The sequence below is a fragment of the Hesperophylax consimilis genome, unplaced genomic scaffold (assembly GCF_061612785.1).
Source record: "Hesperophylax consimilis isolate HC1 unplaced genomic scaffold, BYU_Hcon_1.0 scaffold_39, whole genome shotgun sequence".
NCBI lineage: Eukaryota > Metazoa > Arthropoda > Insecta > Trichoptera > Limnephilidae > Hesperophylax > Hesperophylax consimilis.
Genome location: NW_028301269.1, coordinates 444,901 through 463,926, shown reverse-complemented (window position 1 = coordinate 463,926; position 19,026 = coordinate 444,901). Strand labels below are relative to the sequence as shown.

At 34.7% G+C, this 19,026-nt stretch overlaps 1 long non-coding RNA gene across 1 annotated transcript; it reads left to right on the top strand.

Moving 5' to 3' along the window:
* Positions 1-10,269: 10,269 nt before the first annotated feature.
* LOC149408997 (uncharacterized) lies at positions 10,270-14,032 on the top strand. The gene is made up of 4 exons (XR_016305314.1): positions 10,270-10,743; positions 11,486-11,683; positions 12,814-12,966; positions 13,056-14,032. It is a non-coding gene; the product is annotated as an uncharacterized LOC149408997 (long non-coding RNA).
* The last annotated feature ends 4,994 nt before the right edge of the window (positions 14,033-19,026 follow it).

The window sequence follows — 19,026 nt, the reverse complement described above, 5'->3', positions numbered from 1 at the left end:
GTTCTCTGAGGGGATATTTGAAACTTCACATTCGAACCCATACTGGAGAAAAAACTTTTTCATGTTCATACTGCAGTTATACGTTTTATCAAAAGGGACATTTAAAACGTCACATGTTTACTCATCTCGAAAAACCTTTCTCATGTTCTGACTGCAACTATTCATGTTCGCGAAAAGAATATTTAAAAAATCACATGCTCACTCATAGTACAAAACCACCATTAATGTGATGCAATTGATGCCGAAAATTGTATCATCACCGATAGAATATTATGACCTAGCACATTTGGTAGACAGCTCGCGCACACAACTGCACATTTGCTCAAGAGATTCATGTGGTTAAGTGGGTTTGTGATGCAACATAGTTAATTTTCTGTTTTCCTCGGTGTTTAAATTTTGCTGTCGAAATCGCGAGTCACATTTATTTTATTTTATAGTGAATACCTCACAAGAGTCCCAACTGCTCCCGTCTGGAGCCAGTGAGACTATGGCATCCCCAATTGGGGGATGTTGTGAGGCTGAAGGTAAGTGGGGAAGGGAAAGAGGAAGGTGGGGAAGTACCTGGCTATTCAGATCTAGTCACTAAACACGGCTAAAGCCATTTGGAGCAACGTTTCAATTCTGAATGGTGGTCTTACACCAGGGCGATACTGGTAGTATCTTCCACTCTGGAACGTGCCGCAAATATACTATATATTATTTTAATTAATTAATTGTGAAATAACACAAATTAATCAAATAAAATTTATTTGCGCACGCCGGGTTCGAACCCGCGACCTTCGGAATGGCAGTCCAATGCGTTACCACTGGACTATGCCGGCCGTCAAAATATAACGCATCAACGCGTCATATAACGCATGCGGTATTATGTTTGGCTAGTATAGAAAAAGTGAACAAGCTGGAAGGCATTCAAATTAGGGTTTTGAGAAATATAATATAATAATATTTATTTAAAAAAAATGTATTTGACAATTGATTGTTACATATTATTTTCTTTGATTAAATTTATTAATGCTCACATTGTTTCGAATAATATTTTTTAAATCAGATTTCATTGTGAATTCCATACAAATCCAGTGCTTGTGAAGATAAACTTATCCATGCGAAGGTAAATGTGTCCATACAAAGTAAGTCATGCAAAGGTAAACTTATCCATGCAAAGTAAGTCATGCAAAGGTAAACTTATTCATGCAAAGGTAAACTTATCCATGCAAAGTAAGTGATCCAAAGGTAAACTTATCTATGCAAAAGTAATCTTATCCATAAAAAGGAAGTCATGGAAAGGTAAACATACCCATGCAAAGTAAGTCATGCAAAGGTAATTTAATTTTAATTTTAATTTGTAATTTCTGAGATTCCTCTACCTGAGGGAGTATGGCTACTACCCGTGGCTATATCCTACTGACTTTCTCTTGGGCATGCTCGGTATGAACCATCTACGGGTCAGAAGAGATGTGCATATTGTATCACACTTCTTCAAACTGATTCGTGGATGGTTAGTAAATCCGACTATCATGGAGAGTATTGGTCTCTATGTTCCTGATGGTTATCTCCGTCACCGACAGCATAGACTGTTTTATCTCCCGGCCTGCAGGACCAACTTGCCTGCAGGTCATGCCGGTGGGGAGAGCAGTCTTGCTGTTGAACAAAATTAATTCGGATATCGACATATTTAGCATCGGTGAAGCTGCCTTTAAAAGGCAAGCTCTATTGATGCTGGTATAGTTTATACACCACTTATTATGTAATACCATTTTACAAATGTACTTAAAAACGAAATAAAATGTAATTTTGTAATGTTTTTAAAGGAATAAACTAATTGAATTGAATTGAATTGAATATACTTATCCATGGAAAGTAAGTCATGTAAAGGTGAACTTATCAATGCAATAAGTCATGTAAAGGTAAACTTATGCATGCAAAGTAAGTCATGTAAAGGTAAACTTATCCATGCAAAGTAAGTTATGCAAAGGTAAACTTAACCATGCAAAGTAAGTCATGTAAAGGAAAACTTTGAATTAAATTAAAGTAGCGTTGGTAAAGTAGTTTTAGTGATTTTTCTGATATGTAGTAGTGTTCTAGTTTCTATAATATTCACTGTTACACGTTGTACATTATTTTAAATTCATCACTTTTTTGTTGTTGTATAATTTTCGATAGCTTTCTAAATATATTACGTTTAAAAATGCACGTAAAAGCCCGACTGGGCGTAAAACCAAATAAAATAATTGATATTATATTTATATGCATTTACCATATTTATTAATTTATTCACTCACCTATACAATGTTTAAGGTAAGCTGATCAGGAGTAAAATGATGACTGTATATTACATAGCATAATAGGCCGAGTACGGAGTATATAAGCAACTACAAAACTGGTTATCATTGATACTTGTGGTACATTCAATTAATAATTGTTCAATAAATAAATATGAAAATAAGATTATGTACAAGATAGGTACTTGAGGTACTATGAAAGCAGTAGGGGAATAATATTTAGTAACAGTGTTGATATTAGTAAAATAAATATGAAATGTTTTGAGTTACGTATGTAAGTATTTAGGAAACATTTATAACGTCAAATTGGGTACTATACAGAACATAGCTTAACATTAGTACATCAATAAACAAGAACAGTTAGTTGACAAGCAAATTTGTAATCAACAAGCATTTATTACGCCGGATTGGGTGTTTTATGGAACACAGAAAAAATGATATAAAGACAAAGTGAGCATGTTAGAAAAAAAATGTTGTGGATCACATACAAATATTATAATATATATTTTTTTTCATTTGGTAAGTGAGTAGTAGTGGTAAACATCGATTGAACTCAAGGGCGGATCCAGCTTTGGCGCCAGGGGGGGGTCACGTAGTCGTGGTCAAGTTTTTTTTTTTTTTTTTAAAGAAAGACAAACATTCCCGGGTTACGAATAACCCAACAATAACTCCTACCACCACCACAGAAAGCCGAAAATGCTTGCTTGTGTTGTGATGGAGGACTTAGGTCCGGTCAGTTACAGTTACAAGAAGTTATAATTTAATTTTGATAATAATATATACAAGTAAAAAGTAGGTATTGTTGGATATGGTAACACTAGGTATATCATTAAGATTGTCTTTTGCTCCGCAAGCCCGGGCGGCGTAGGCTCGTGTAATGTCAATTGTCAACCAATACAGTACAGATTACAATTATTAATCGTGTTCTTATTTCACCACAATATAACATGGTGTCAGGTGTGTCTTCAACATAGTATTGTGTGTAGGAATCTTGCAACTTTTTGAATTTCCTTTTCCTCGTTGTAGTTATTCGCCATCATATATAAAAGAAATGATTGCTTAAAACGTTTCCACTCGCCAACCATATCCGTAGCATTCTGCATTTGCAGAATTTGACTCGACATTATTATTGTAACACTTTGCTTGTCACGACAAAATAGACAAATAATAACAGCTTGTTGACCGTTATTTCTTTGCTTCCTGGTAAAGAATTTGAATCGTTCCACTGTAATATTCACTGTAGGTATGAAGTGTCTATCCAGTCTATCGAAGAGTAGAATAATGCCTTCCAGCGTGCTCTTCTCAATAGTGAGGCCGAATGAATTAAAAATTTGAACTCCTTTAGGACCAATCGTGTGCAGCAAATGTTATTAATAAATGTAAGTACTGTACTTCCATATTTAAGAGGAATATAAACGCTGGAAATATTTCGATTCTTGTGCTTTATAAATTTTAAAACCGAGCGCCTTGCGCCGTCATATTTTGGCCTGATTTGCACGAGGCAAGTAATTTGAAATAAATATTGTTGCCATGACGCGGTGCTTGCAATACGTAAGAAGCGCCCAGCGAGATCTCCGTTCGAGGATGCTTCCATACGCTTGTTAATACCTTGTTACCTGGTGGATGAATACCGTCCATTCTATTTTGCCAGCAGCGGCCGAGCCGGCAGCGTAGTCAATATTATCGACAATCCTCAAACTATGGGGAACGCTAATAAAAGTAAATATTTATAAAATTTGAATTGATTTTATTTATTTACAATCCAAACAAAAATATTCTGAAAGTGAATTATTAATAGGTACATATAAATATTAATAAAAAGAAACTTGATTTTTATAAACCGGAAAGACGGGACATAATTTTATATGTGCAAAAAAAACGGTAATTAACTAGCCGAAAGTCATTTAAAAAAGAACGTTTTCCACACGAATGTCACAAAAATGGCATGAAATTGTACGGAGTTCTGTTCATAACATCTGTCAAAACACCGCCATCTTTAGCAAAAAGCATAAATATACCAAACCACCTACTCATGCAAAAAGTCAAATCAAAGGTTAAGTGGTTAAGTTCGCAGAAAACAAACAATAAATCTAGTGAACGTTAAACGTCAAATTCAAAAATTCGCCGGATATCAAAGTGTTGCCGTATAAAAAAATAATCAGTGTGGAATTTTACAAAATTAAGGGAACATAATCGGAGACGGAACATTTTCATGTAAAATCATTCAAAATCCATCAAAATAATACTATGCATTTCTAAAAAAAATTACTAACGTTTTCGTAATCTTAGTAAAAAAATCTATCCACACTTTTAGCCTTTTTGCCTAATTGATTCTGAAGAATTTGTTACAAATATTAAAAATGTGTCCACTTCCGAAGTTATTAATTCATCATCTAGAAAAATAAAATCTGGTACTTACCGCTAAGTCCGCTAACTTTATAGTTATACACGGGTTATAAAGTTTTAAAATCGTTAAACGTAAAATATATATATATATATTTTTTTTTATTTGGTACATTATTTTGTTACAATTTATGTTTTCCAGTAATGTAGGCCTCACTGGGTGGCTTGCCCGTGCTGAGGCCTTCATTTTATAATATGAAAATCTTATCTACATATTACATTTAAAGAGAAGATAGTAAATTTGAAAAGAAAATAATCAATTTAAAATTAAAAATAAAAATACATAATAATACATTTAAAATTAAAAAAATAATACAATGAAAATAATCTTGTGTGTTTGTGAGTGATGTGTGTTTATGTTGGTTTTGTGTGTTACGTGTAGGTTTTATTTTTATTTTATGCTATGACATTTTGGTAATATTGTCTTTTTTGTTGTTTAATCCATTTTGTAATTTTGTGTGTGAATTTATTTTTATTTTCCTCAATTTTAATTTCAATTTTTAGACTGTTGAAGGCTTTTATAGCATGGTATTGGTAGTGTCTTTGTCCAAATGTTGAATTTACTGTTGGAGTTTTAATGTTTTCTTTGTACGCTTGTCTAACTGGTCTGTTAGTGTTATTTTGTGTATGTTGAAATTTTTTTTTTTTGTTAAAAATGTAGTTTAGTAGTGTTTTAACGTATAATTGGCGTATATCTAGTACGTCACAGCTGTTGAATATTTGGTCTGTATCGGTCAGTCTATGTTTTTTTAGTATTACCTTTAAGATCGTTTTCTGTGCGGTTTCTATGTAATTGATAGCCGAGTTTGTTGCTCCTCCCCAAGCAATAATTCCATATTCTATTATTGATTGGCAGAGTGCAAAATATATTGTTTTCAATTGTTTTATTTTATATAATTATGTTTCTTATGTCAAGGAAAATGTGGATTGTTTTGAGAAGTTTATTTGTGATATGTTTGATGTGAGGTATCCAATTAATTGTAAGGTATTGTTTTATTAATCTAAAATATAAATAACTTGCATCCCTCGTGCGGCATAATTTTATTTTTTTAAAATTCAATTATAATTTCGCCGAAATAAATTAAAATGTTAGCCTTGGGCAAAACCTCGATGAACGAGGTTGTGTCTCGCCTTAAGAATTGCTTTAGGAAGTATAGGAAGGCTGGTAATTCGCGCGGGCGCGTTAGACCTGTCCAGACCTGTCAAAAAACTTCCGAAAGAATAAGTTCTGTAACTTACTAAAATTACGTTAAGTGACTTTTGGTGTCGTTTACATTGGGAATTTGGCCAAACTCGCCTTCAAGAGCGATTTACAGGAAAAAAACTTACGAGTCTAACCCCAGCCTTAGAACATTAACAAATAACATTTGAGTTTAAACACACATACACTGGCATAATGAAGAAACTGATTAGATTACTTACCATTTCTTGTAATGAATTGAATTTGCAGCAACAATTTTTAAGAACACTATTACTTATATTGGAACTTATTTTTTTTAACTTAGTAAACAAATAAAAGTAAACACTTTATTAATAAAGTTAAGTCGTTCCGATTGAGGTTAGGTTTTGCTAGACGCTAGACGTTAGTCGAAACAAAGCGCGCGCAAGCGTCACACGTGGTTACACGAAATGTGTCATAATAATATGAAAGGTGGCGGCCGAAGCGCGCGCCGGTGGCGGTGCGCGGTGACGCGGTAACATTCGAATTTTCGATGCGTTCGTTCCCGAATAATTCGTTTGCCGTCAAACAAAGTATTATATTAAATTATTTAAATATTGAAAGTACTTAAATAAAATTTATATTGTGACAAAAAATATATAAAAACATTATGTTTAACAATTTTAATTAGTGGTCCACCTAGGTCCTGGATGGGCCCAGGACCTAGGTAGTCATGACCCCCCCTGGGCTGGGGTCCAGGGGGGGGGTCATGACCACCGTGACCCCCCCCTGGATCCGCCACTGATTGAACTATAATTTTTCCGACTTTATGTCCTGGTTAAATCTTCCCCATAGGAAAAACTAAACCCTTCCACACACTTTTCCACAAATGTTCATCTAGGCAATCAAAATTATGCAAGTGCATTATATAAGCAAATTAAATACAAAACAACATAAGACATAACCTATATCCTAACCTAACATATTATAATTCAACCTAACCTAACATATATCCTAACCTAACCTTTAATAACCCAACCTAACCTATAATAATCCAACCTAACCTAACCTTTAATAACCCAACCTAACCTATAATAATCCAACCTAACCTAACCTAACCTATATCCTAACCGAATCTATAATAATCCAACCTAAACTAACCTAACCTAACCTATAATAATCCAACCTAACCTAACCTAACCTATATTCTAACCTAACCTATAATAATCCAACCTAACCTAACCTAATCTATAACAATGAACCTAACCCATAATAATCCAACCTAACCTAACCTAACCTATATCCTAACCTGACCTTAATAACCCAACCTAACCTCACCTATATCCTAACCTAACCTTTAATAAACCAATCTAACCTATAATAATCCAACCTAACCTAACCTAACCTATATCCTAACCTTTAAAAACCCAACCTAACCTAACCTTATCTGTAACAATCAAACCCAACCTATACCCTAACCTAACCTATAATAACCCAACCTTTATCCTAACCTTACCTTTTGAAATTTTTCTTTATTTATAAAACATACCTAAATATCTTTATTTTATTTTTCGAGTTTGGCCAAAATAGTACCTACCTAGTATTTGCATAGAGTAAAAATCTAGCCACTCGTATCAGGAATATCAACAAAAGAAAATTTTATCCACAAATCATCAAAATCATTCCAGCTGTCATCCCATACAACGAAAGCGAATTTTCGATTTACGTAATTAAAAATAAAAATGCTAAAATTAAAACTATCCCAAATGCAGTCAGATTCCTTTTATAGTAATCAAAATAAATCAGAAGGTTTTTAAAAAAAAATATTTCATGTAACCCTTTTCCAGCGATTCCGAATATTTTTGAAACCTTGATTTTTTTTTACTGTTTTTGAACTCTAAACATTGATAGTGGGGGTGATACTTATCGACTGGAGTAATAGTATCAACAAATGTGGATACTTTTACAAAAGAAGAATTGGTAAATACTAGATTGAGAAGACGAGAGTTAACATTGTATACATAATTTAACTGCCGGAGACTTCAAAAATATAACATGTCGATTATTTCGTGAGAACCGTGTTTGATGTTGTCCGTGCAATAAGTGCTGTTGTTGTGTATGTCCTATACAACATTAGGTAGATTGTAGTCTCTCATCCAAATCAGCTTAGCCGTCGTGGTCTATGTATATTTGGGAATCTATGGTGAGAGGCAGGAAATAAAAGACGTGTCGTGAGGGTTACAGTGTTTATTTTGAGTCAGGTATCCGTGATGAGAGTGGACGTAGGACAGATTTAGTATTCTCCGGATGCTGGCTGTGATGGCTGGTCAAGCGCGGGTCAGTGAGTCGCGCCGGGCGCTGGTGACCGGGACTCGTTGACGGTCAGACACTGGCGAAGAACGTGGGTCTTCAGGTACTCCAGTGCAGACGGGAAGGCCGAAGGTGCGGTGGACCTTGTAGGCGGTTGAGCGGGAGCTGCGTAGACCAGTGAGGATGCTGCGTGTCCTCGTGGTGGTCATGGTGGCGTGGATGAAGCGCTGGTCAGAGGCGCTGGAACCAGGGCGCTGAAATCCGTTTAGCGCTGGCCAGGGACGGTGGCCAAGGCGCTAAGATGATGTCCCGACGGAATCCATGATGTGTACGGGCGAAGCCGGGAGTATTGTCCTTCGCGGGGGCGCGGGGCGCGCCGGTTGTCACTCGCGAGATTTGTAAACTGACGGCAGATTGATGACTGACTGACTGTTCGCTGCGTCGGGCTTATTTATAATGTACAGCCGACGGCAACAGTAGGTAGATTAATTGGCAAATAAATCGGAGCCATTCGCTCAGTCTGGGCCTTTCGGGAACTTTCGGCGGCGCTGCGATTATGCATAGGCGATAGGCTCGAACCTTCTGGCGAGCTGTCGTAATGTGCCAGACCGACTTGCAATCGTATTGTCGTAGGTAGGCAAGTTGGTGCATGTAGACAGGTAGGTAGTATTGTTTACTTTTTTGGTTCTCGGTATTAACTTGTCAGTACCTAAGTAGGTCGAGCTGTTTATTATTAATGAGACAATTCTGGATTGTTCTCTCGACGCTACATATATTTTGGCGTCAAAAGATGAGGGAATGTAGATGCAGCCGACTATAATTTTTTTATTTTTTTAAGACACCATTATGAATAGTTGATCAAAATGTGTGTTTATGCATTTAAGTTTTCTTGAATATAGTTTATTATTAATGGATGTTAACAAACCGACTCCTCTAGCTGTATTGCATTCATTTTTATCATTTCAGTATACTGTATGTTCAAAAAAACCCAATTCTGTACTGTCTATGTTATTCAGTCATGGCATGATCCAAGGTTGGTAAATTTGATTTGAGGTCCTGAAGTTTAGTTCGCAGTCCGCGTACGATTTGGTAAAATATTTTTATTTTTACATTCAGTTTTTTGAGTGCATTTTTACGATAGATGGATTGTTGTTTATGTATTAAATGGTGATGTACGTTTTGCCTAAATTATTTAATTAAAACCATTCCTCAAAAATTTAATATACATATGAAACGGCTAACGACGATTTTAGACCACTGAATCCACAAAGATTTCTCCGTTTGTCCCATATTTTTAGGTTATATAAATTTGGCACATTATGGAAAACGATCGCCCAAACCTTTTTTGCAACCTTGGCATAACATTGCAAAAACCACTGTAGTGAATGCATCACAATTATAAAAAAAATGTATGGTTACATAATTAAATTATTTGATAAATTCTGAAATAAAAACAGGATTTCGATACGAAAATAGCCGGTTCCTAAAGAAATAACTGTAGGTACTGTTGTATTAAAAAGAGTTAGGTTATTTAGAAAACGAGTTAAGAAGCTAACCACTTATTTTAGAGTTGACGTTAGAGCAACCTGCTGATGCGAGCTTCTGTTCATCTTTTCTCTGCTTTCCGCGCCTCGGGTCCCGCGACGCGTGGAACTGACGACATTGGATAACTGTTTGATCTTGTTCTCCTTGTTTTCATAATGTGATAACCATAACAATACAATGTTAAATGTACTAAAAAACACTAACATCGTTAGGTAGTGACTTTGTCACAAACTTCGCTTTCGATTTCGAGATTTTCGACAGAATTGATTTTTCTGACAGCATTTTCGATTGAAGGTGAAAAATGTGGCAGAACGCGAGTATTAATAATATGAAGATTAATCCCTAATAAATTTATTTTTCCAACCGTCAATCTCCGCATGTCCTTCCCTTCCCCATTACCTTCAGGCTCACAACATACTTAAACTATCGGGGCTAACATATTCCGATTTAATATTTCAGCAAACAGGAACGACCGGTGCTTACTTTATGATTATTTTCTTTAATTGGCTGTTGTCTATGGATATGTCAATTTACGACGTCTTCTTTTCTTTCATTCTCTTACCGCGAAAATAATTGTTCCGAAGCCTTCTGTAAAGGATCATCTTAAAAACTAAACAGATTTTGTCAAATGTGTATGACCTGAGGTTATTTTAATAACAATTACACTTTTATACTAAAGTTTTTATTATTCACGTATTCAAGCATTTCTAATTTTCTAGTGACGTTTCTTCAACACTACGGAATTACAAAACTCTAATCTACAAGTAACACCTTAACTCCTTAGTTGGGCATTATTTATTGTAATTATAAAGTATATAAATATTGACGATAACAGTAGATTTTTCAGTTTTAGAGCATCCGCGATATACAAACTGTGCTAACTAACACCAACCAGGTGACAGGCAAGATTATCTGAGTTTGTTCCTTGTTTATTTAGTCAATGTACAGAAAAATAGGACACGGTTAATACACATTAAAAATAAATATAACACATCGTATCAATTAGAGGTTAGATAACAAGGCAAATATACCGAAAATAAGAACACGGTAAATACGTACTTTTAATAGAAAACCATTGTGTATTATTTAGATAAGTAAGTATTTCAGTTTCCGAAAATGGAAAATAATGCATTTTGTGTGGCTATTTCGTAAAAAACTAAATGACCGGAATTTAAAAACTGTGTATTCCAATAGTTATTTCATTAAAATTAAAATCTATTGTTCAGTTATCGGATTTTGTGGTTGATGTTAAATTTTTAAGGTTAGTGCAGAAAACACAACAGTTTTTTTTTACAAAGTAGCTGTCAAAATGCATTATTTTCTATTTTCAGTTACTGAAATAGTTGTTTTTCATTGTTGATTTACAATATAATGTGACTATTCCATCTACCATTTTTGTACATTACAACGATGTTAGTGTGTATTTTATTAGTAATTTTCGAGACTACCCGTTCAATTCACGCAAAACTACATGTACGTTAAATTGATGATTCTGCCTTAAGTGTGGCAAATTAAGAGAATGTAGTAGTAGTAGTAGTAAGCAACTGGTAGTGTACCGTCGAACGATAATTAATAAAAATAAAACATGTATTTGCTATGCAAACATTACGATTTTTCTGTCAAATTCTTAACTGAGCGGTCGCGCTTATGTCATTTTAATGGTTAACGTGCCTTTTATTGCAGAATGGTACAGTATGTTAATAATAAAATGATAATTTCTATGTCTACTATGTTTGTACCTCCTCTATAACGGCTCAGATTGGACTAATTGCTTAATGTTTTGTTACAGTTCTACTTTAGTTGAGCTGAGATCAATTGTAGTTACATAACAGGACGCTTACCATGGATCTTGCCAACCCAGAGAGTGTTTCCATCAAGACTGAGCCAAGGTCCGAGGAAGAGGAAATGCCGTATATAGATGTGGAAGTCTACCTCCCGGCTGTAAAGAAAGAATGTTTGCAGTACGAAGAGATTGTTCAGCCAACTAGTAAGTTACATTGCGTACATTTCGAAGGTGTTTCAGATGCGCGAAGTAAGGACAGCTGTTAGTTTTACTGCCTTTTGTAGTATTTGTTTTACCTTTATAATATTGCTTTACAGCAGGGGCGGGAACCTTTTTACCTTCGCGACCCATTTGTATGTTTGTAGTATCACCTACGGGTTTTCTGGCGGAGAGAGGTGGAGTTTGAGTCGAAATCATCGATATTTTATTAACTAGCATTACGATAACGGGGTGTAATATAGTTGTGAATGATGAATACTTGGAGCAGGTGGATGCGGTTGTGTTTTTATGTTAACGAGAGATGGGAAGGCTGATAAAGATATTGAATGAAGAGTAAATGCAGGTAACTCCATTAATGGAGGGCGGTTTGCGTTAAAAAAAAATTGTCCAAAGAAGCGAAGTTAGCATTCCACAAAAAAATACCGATATGCTTTATGGCAGAGAGTCATGGAACTGGCATAGAAAATATGAAAATAGACTGAATGCTGTAGAAATGAGGTTCCTGAGTCATATGTGTGGTAAAACCATGTATGATCATGTGAGAAATGTAGAGATCCGTAAAGAATGCAAGGCTGATGTAAGCGTAATGAGTAAGATTAAGAAAGAAACGCTCCGATGTTTTAGGCATGGAGGGGGAATGCACGAAGTAAGAAATTTAAGGAGAATATATAACGCAAATGTGAAATGTAGAAGAAGTTGGGGAGGCCCGAGGAAGACATGGCACGACCAAGTGAACCAGACACTTGAGTCGGTCCACGTCAAGAGTTAAAATAATAGAAGAATATTTATGAGACGATGTATGAATATTAATGTGTGTGTGCCAAGACCGAGGTATTTGAAACGGCATGATGGTTAGTTTGTTAGTTTTAGTTTTTGCTTCTTGGTAGTTAAATTGCTTGCATGTTCTGACTATAAACCCAAGAAGTTTGTAGTATGACTGAGTTATCTGCGATATATTGTCAAAGACGACACTGAGATCCTTCATGGATTTTACATGTGATCATATTTTACATTGTAAACTTTGTGCTTATTGAGTCGTGTATTCGCAACATACCGATACTAAAGTAAAAGTAAAGCTACGATCACTTAAAGCAATTTTTGTTTTGTTATTCCAGATCGCATTATTGTAGAGACTGAAGGAATGATCAAGGAAGAAACAGGACCCCAAGGAGATGAAGGGCAAATACCTTCTAAGCAAGTTGACATACATCTACCGGTTGTTAAAAATAAATGCTTAAAGCGCTCTGAAAATATTACCCAGACAGCAGGTAAAATAGATTTTTATTTGAATGAATTCATTTTTTGTTCTTTCGTTTTCATTTTAGATATATGCTTATTAAGTTTTTATGTTTTTCAGACTTAATAACGGATCTGAAGACGCATCCTGAAGATAAACCCTATTCATGTTCCCTTTGTAACTACTCTTGCCCATTCAAGTCAACGTTAGCACTGCACTTGCGCATCCATTCTGGAGATAAACCTTATTCATGTTCCGACTGCAACTATTCATGTTCTCAAAGGGGAACTTTAAATCGTCACGTGCTTAACCATATTGGAAAAAAATATTTTTCATGTTCCAACTGCAACTATTCATGTTCCCGAAAGGGAACTTTAAAAATTCACATGCTTACTCATACTGGAGAAAAACCTTTTTCATGTTCCTACTGCAAGTATTCATGTTCTCAAAGTGGAACATTAAATCGTCACATGCTTAACCATATTGGAGATAAATCTTATTCATGTTTCGACTGCAACTATTCATGTTCTCGAAAAGCAACTTTAAAACTTCACTTGCTTACCCATACTGGAGAAAAACCTTATTCATGTTCCGAATGCGAATATTCATGTTCTCGAAAGGGAAATCTAAAAGTTCACATGTTTACCCATACTGGGGAAAAACCTTACTCATGTTCCGAATGCAGTTATTCATGTTCTCAGAAGGGAAATCTAAAAGATCACATGTTTACCCATACTGGAGAAAAACCTTATTCATGTTCCTACTGCAGCTATTTATCATCTATGAAGGGATCTTTAAAACGTCACATGCTTACCCATACTGCAGAAAAACCGTTTTCCTGTTCTGAATGTACCTATACATGTTCACGAAAGCCATATTTAAAACGTCACGTGCGGACTCATAAAACTAAATAACAATTTATGTGATGCTAAACTCTTTTTTTGAACGTATGAATTTACAACGCAACTATCTCCTCTGCCACTCTAGTTTGTTCTACGTTGGTCCCGCGCGTCTCAGTACCTTCTCACATTACGACTGAGTTCTCGCAGAGGACAGTAGCTCGGTCACATTTAATTTACGAGTTTTATATTGTTTATTTTCTTATTGTAATCTAGTATGTCTGTGAAAAGTCCTCAATTAAATAAACTTGATTTGTTTACCTTGTATGTAATGAATTGTAATGTAATTATTTAACGAATTATAGCTAGTCCAAATAAATAAAAAATGTATATGTGTTTCCGAGACATTATCTAGGTTACAAAACAAGTTTATTAGAAACTTTGTGATCATTAATTCTGATTTTGAAAAATGATATCGAAAAATATTACGTTTAATAACTAAGTCTCAATGGTCGAGTAGTTAAAATGCTGTCTAGGTAAGACAAAAGATTCTGGATTCAATTCCTAGCTGACCCGTTATTTTCTTTTTCTTATCTAATGTGTCTTGTTCTGTTTCATGTTTCGTGTAGATTTATTAGTATTATCTTCTTCTTCAATCATTATTATAATATTGTATATTTTTTTATCACTTAATACGTAATTTAAACAACTGCATTGTATAGAGGACTCTAAATGTATTATAGAAAAGATAAGTAGGAATAATGTGCGTTTTAAATAAATGTTATGTTTACTGTTTGCGATGCTATGGCTCATTCCATCTGAAAAGGTAGAGAAACAATAGCGCGTGTTGCTTTTACATCAAACAGATGGTGCTGTTATAAAAACATGCTTTTACCTGTCTCACGTGACATCTATGTGATAAAGGTATTAAAAAATACACGCGAATTCGAATGCAATGTTGTGTTAAAATTTCAAAACAATGTTGAAGAACTTTCGGAGTTTTAAAATTATGAAGAAATGAAAATTTACATTTTAATTTGTGTCAGCTGTACTCCGCCACGCGTTGCTGTGGCTCAGTATGTCCGTGCACATAGATAAACAATAGCGCGTGTTGCGTTTATGTCCAACAGATGACGGTGTTTTAATAAAAAACATGTATGTCCGATGGCGCTGTTTAAAAAACATGTTTTTATCTGTCACAGGTGACATCTATGTCTTATATGTATATAAAAACCCACCCGTATTCGAATTCAACGTTGTATCAAAATTTCAAAGCAATCGATGAAGAACTTTCAGAGATTTAAGATTTAACATTTTAAATAGATGAAAGATTCACAAATAAATATGTGCATAATATAAGTTTCTATACAAACTAATTTATACATATTAAATAAATCAATAAAAGTTTAAAAAAAATATTAATCTGTTTTATTTTTGTAAAATATTACAATCCAGTAATGTTGTCCTCACTGGGTGGCTTACCCGTGCTTAGGCCTCCAGTTTTCATCGTGACGGATACAGCTGATGTTGACTTCGGGAGAATGGGTCGTGTCTTCGACTCGTTTGTGTAAGTTGGTTTGTATGTGGAATGAGCTACCGGCATCCCTTCCTGCTCACCGCCTCACAATGATGCCCAACTGGTTGGCGACATAGTTCCCTTCTCTTGTGAGATTGAAAAACGTCGGTGAGCTAAATGGTAAATGTCAATTAGTCCAAATGAATTTCTACTCTACGGCAGTGGAAAACATATAAATGTCAATCAAATTCTAAATATTTATGAAAAATCTGCTTGAAAAACAGTGCACATGTTTGTGCACTGTTTTCAGAAATCAGATTAAATAGAAACTGACCGGTGCTTACTTTCTTTGTTACAATATTTTTTAATTGTCTATGGATATGTCAATTTTCAGTGTCTCTCGAGTAGTTTATGTATTGGCGTCTCGTAACCTTAATAATTCTCTCGGCATTCACTGATGCCCCTCCGCGATTCTAAAGGATTATCGTGTTGACCAAGCAATAACTGTGTTAAATTTATAATATTTGAGATTATTTCTATAATTGCATATTTGTATATCAGTTTTTAAAATTCAAGCGTTTCTACTTTTATGGTGACGTTTATTCAACAGTTTGGAATTGACAGCTGCGCTTCGCCTTGCGCGTACATGATAAGTGGGTTCGTGCTATATTGACTATTCGGTGATGGTGCTTGTTTATTTAATAATTGTAACGTACTTTATTTTTGCAGGTGAAAAGAATGATAATCCCGTTCAAAGGGATTGTGGGGAAGTAAATTCATGAATAAGAAAATTACGCACTTGCTCTCAAACAATACAACCTGGGTATTTAATTAATTTACTATTCATGAGTATAATTGACAAATTTGTAACTACAACAAGAGAGAGAGTGCAAATCATTTCGAAAGAATTTTATGTTAACATACGCAAGTTATGACGGAAGTGTTGCGATCATATTCTTGAACCTCCTTGTCTCAATTCTCAGCTTTCTCCGCGTCATTTCCAAAAAACTAACTTGCTGCGTCATTTCCAAGGTCAATAGCGTAGTCCATGTTTCTCAATAAGATGTGAACACAAAAAGGATTAGAATTAAAATTCATTTTTAGATAGTATCTTGATTCATGTCTTCCCCGAGTCACGTCGACTGTCCAGTTCATGAACTGTCTCCTTTTATGGATTCAAGATCAATGATCCTTCGGCCTCGATCCCGAAGGATCTTCCCCGTGTTGCATTTCTCAGTACGCTCGCCTTTTAAAGAACTTTCCTGGATCACTTGGTTCGCTCGTGACAAAATAATATGTAACCTTGCGTTTGTACGTTTGCACGCCTTCGGCAAACTCCGGCTACTGTTGGTATTGCTTTTGTAGGGATCTGCCGTTGTGTGTCGATTGAGTATTAACACACACGTTACAGAGTATATCGCTTAACACTTGATTGATCATTTTTTACAGCATTCGCGATATACATGTAGAGCTACTCAACACCAACACGTGGTTGACGAGAGCACATTAGTTTGTTCATTGTTGATTTACGTTCGCTGTCACTGGTAAAAACCAAGCGAACCTTGCAAGTTCAATTAATCTTTAACCTGAGCGAAAGAGTTAACCCGAAACTTTTTAATAAATATCCCTATTGCAACATATTCTTTCTTGTATTTAGATTTAATGTCAATCACCAATTTGTTTATTTTAAGTACATGTTTACCACGTTAACATGTACCTCAAACGTAATACGTGAAAAAGTTATTTCGTTTCACGCTAAATTACATAAATTTACAGTTCTCTTCTTATTGTAGCACAACTCTAGAAGTGTGTAGCGTTTAAAGATAATTTCTGTTATTTCATTGGTAAAAACGCTCGTTTATTGCAGAGTGATACAGTAATATACTATCAGCAAGGCAAAAAATGTCTGATCACCTTTTAATGTATAAAATTATTAATTCAAAGTTTGACTGCCCTGACGCTAGAAGTTGTCACATGTACCTCTCAAACATTCTAGATGGAAAACTTTATTTTCCAACAATAACTTCGTATTTAATTATATTGTGGGGATGCTACATAGGCAGGGCAATGAGTTTACGGATGTCGCTGATATTTTCGTTCTTATACATTCTTACACATTCAAATCCCAATTAGTTCAGAACTTTTTAGTTCTCGTAAATAACCACTAAGCAATCATATTTTCGACATAATATGCATAATTAACTATTCATAATATTTTTAATTTAAAATTTTCAGAGTTTTTCTTTAAGTTAGTGTTATGTTCAATTTACAAGTTTATTGTATTTTGTGCTTTTTTAAATTTATGTTGGACTGTTGCTTTTAATTTATTTTATGATCTTTATGTACAAGCCTAGTAGGGCGTTGAAGAATAAATATTAAATTAAAACCAAGCGAACCTATTAAGTTCAATTAATCTTTAAACTGAGCGATAGAGTCTAATCGATTCCATTTAATAAATATCATCATTATAATATCTCTTGTCTTATCTATGCTTCCCGCCTTGAGTTCGCAGAATTTTCAAAAGAAAATATAACAAACAAAAATTCGTGTTACTAAGTTAAAAGAAAATGTCAATGAATGTCATGGCTAGGTCAGTAATAATAAAAATTACAACAAAATTATTTCGTTGGCATGTGATATAATTTAACAACAGGACGTTTAAAATATCCAAATCTAGTTTTTGTTTTCACAACACGAACGTTTTTTCAGTTCCGGCATACAAATAGACATTTTGAGAATGTTGCCCTCTCCGACGAGCAAGCGTAATACGGAGGGGACCTTTAAGTATTAACAAATGCATTTGCTTCTACAATGCGATATGAAGGTAAATCTGCCATCTTTGGAGTAGGATGTGACGGATTTGAGCCGAAGCAGCAATTACATTTCCGCACTCTAGCCGAGTTGACCGCCGCGCTGCCTTGAACGTACATAATATCTAGGTTCTTAACGCCTAAGCTCTTTAATGTTGTTGCTTGTTTATTGTTAGAATGTATCGCTTAACGCTTGATTAATCAGTTTTTACGGCATTCGCGATATACAAAACTGAGCTACCCATACATACGACACACGAGAGTACATGAGTTTGTTCATTGGTAATTTATGGCCCCTATGTCTAGTTAAAACCAAGCAAACTTACTAAGTTCAATTATTTTTTTACCTAAACTAAGGAAATAAAACCCGATTTCATTTAATAAATATCGTTAATACAACTTCTTTTGTCTTGCATTTACACTCAATGTCAATAATAGTCGTCAACAATTGTGTTTATTTTTTCGTGTTAAATTCAAAGAATAATATTGTTAATTTTAAGTACATATTTACAGTGTTAATATGTTCTTAGTTCGTTGTATATGAGACAACTGTACCGACCCACGCAAAACTACACACGCCGAATTGACTGGAAATGTGTACCGTTTGAAAGTGTAGTCATCGTTGCGCCCCGACAAATTGAGTATTGTGAAATAAATAAAGTAAATTATGAAATACTAATATTATTCGTTTTTTTTAATATTTCGGGGCGTACCGATGAATAAACATTTACACAGTTTAACGATAATTTGTCTGAAACCGCTAGTTTATTGCAGAATGGTACAGTATGTTAATAATAAATTGAAGCCAAGCATTCTTTTTTCCATTCGTCCAAACATTCGAATTGGACTAATTATCTAATGAATTGTTACTGTTCTATTTTATTTGAGCTGTGACCAATTTTCGGTTTTTTCAGGACGCTATCACA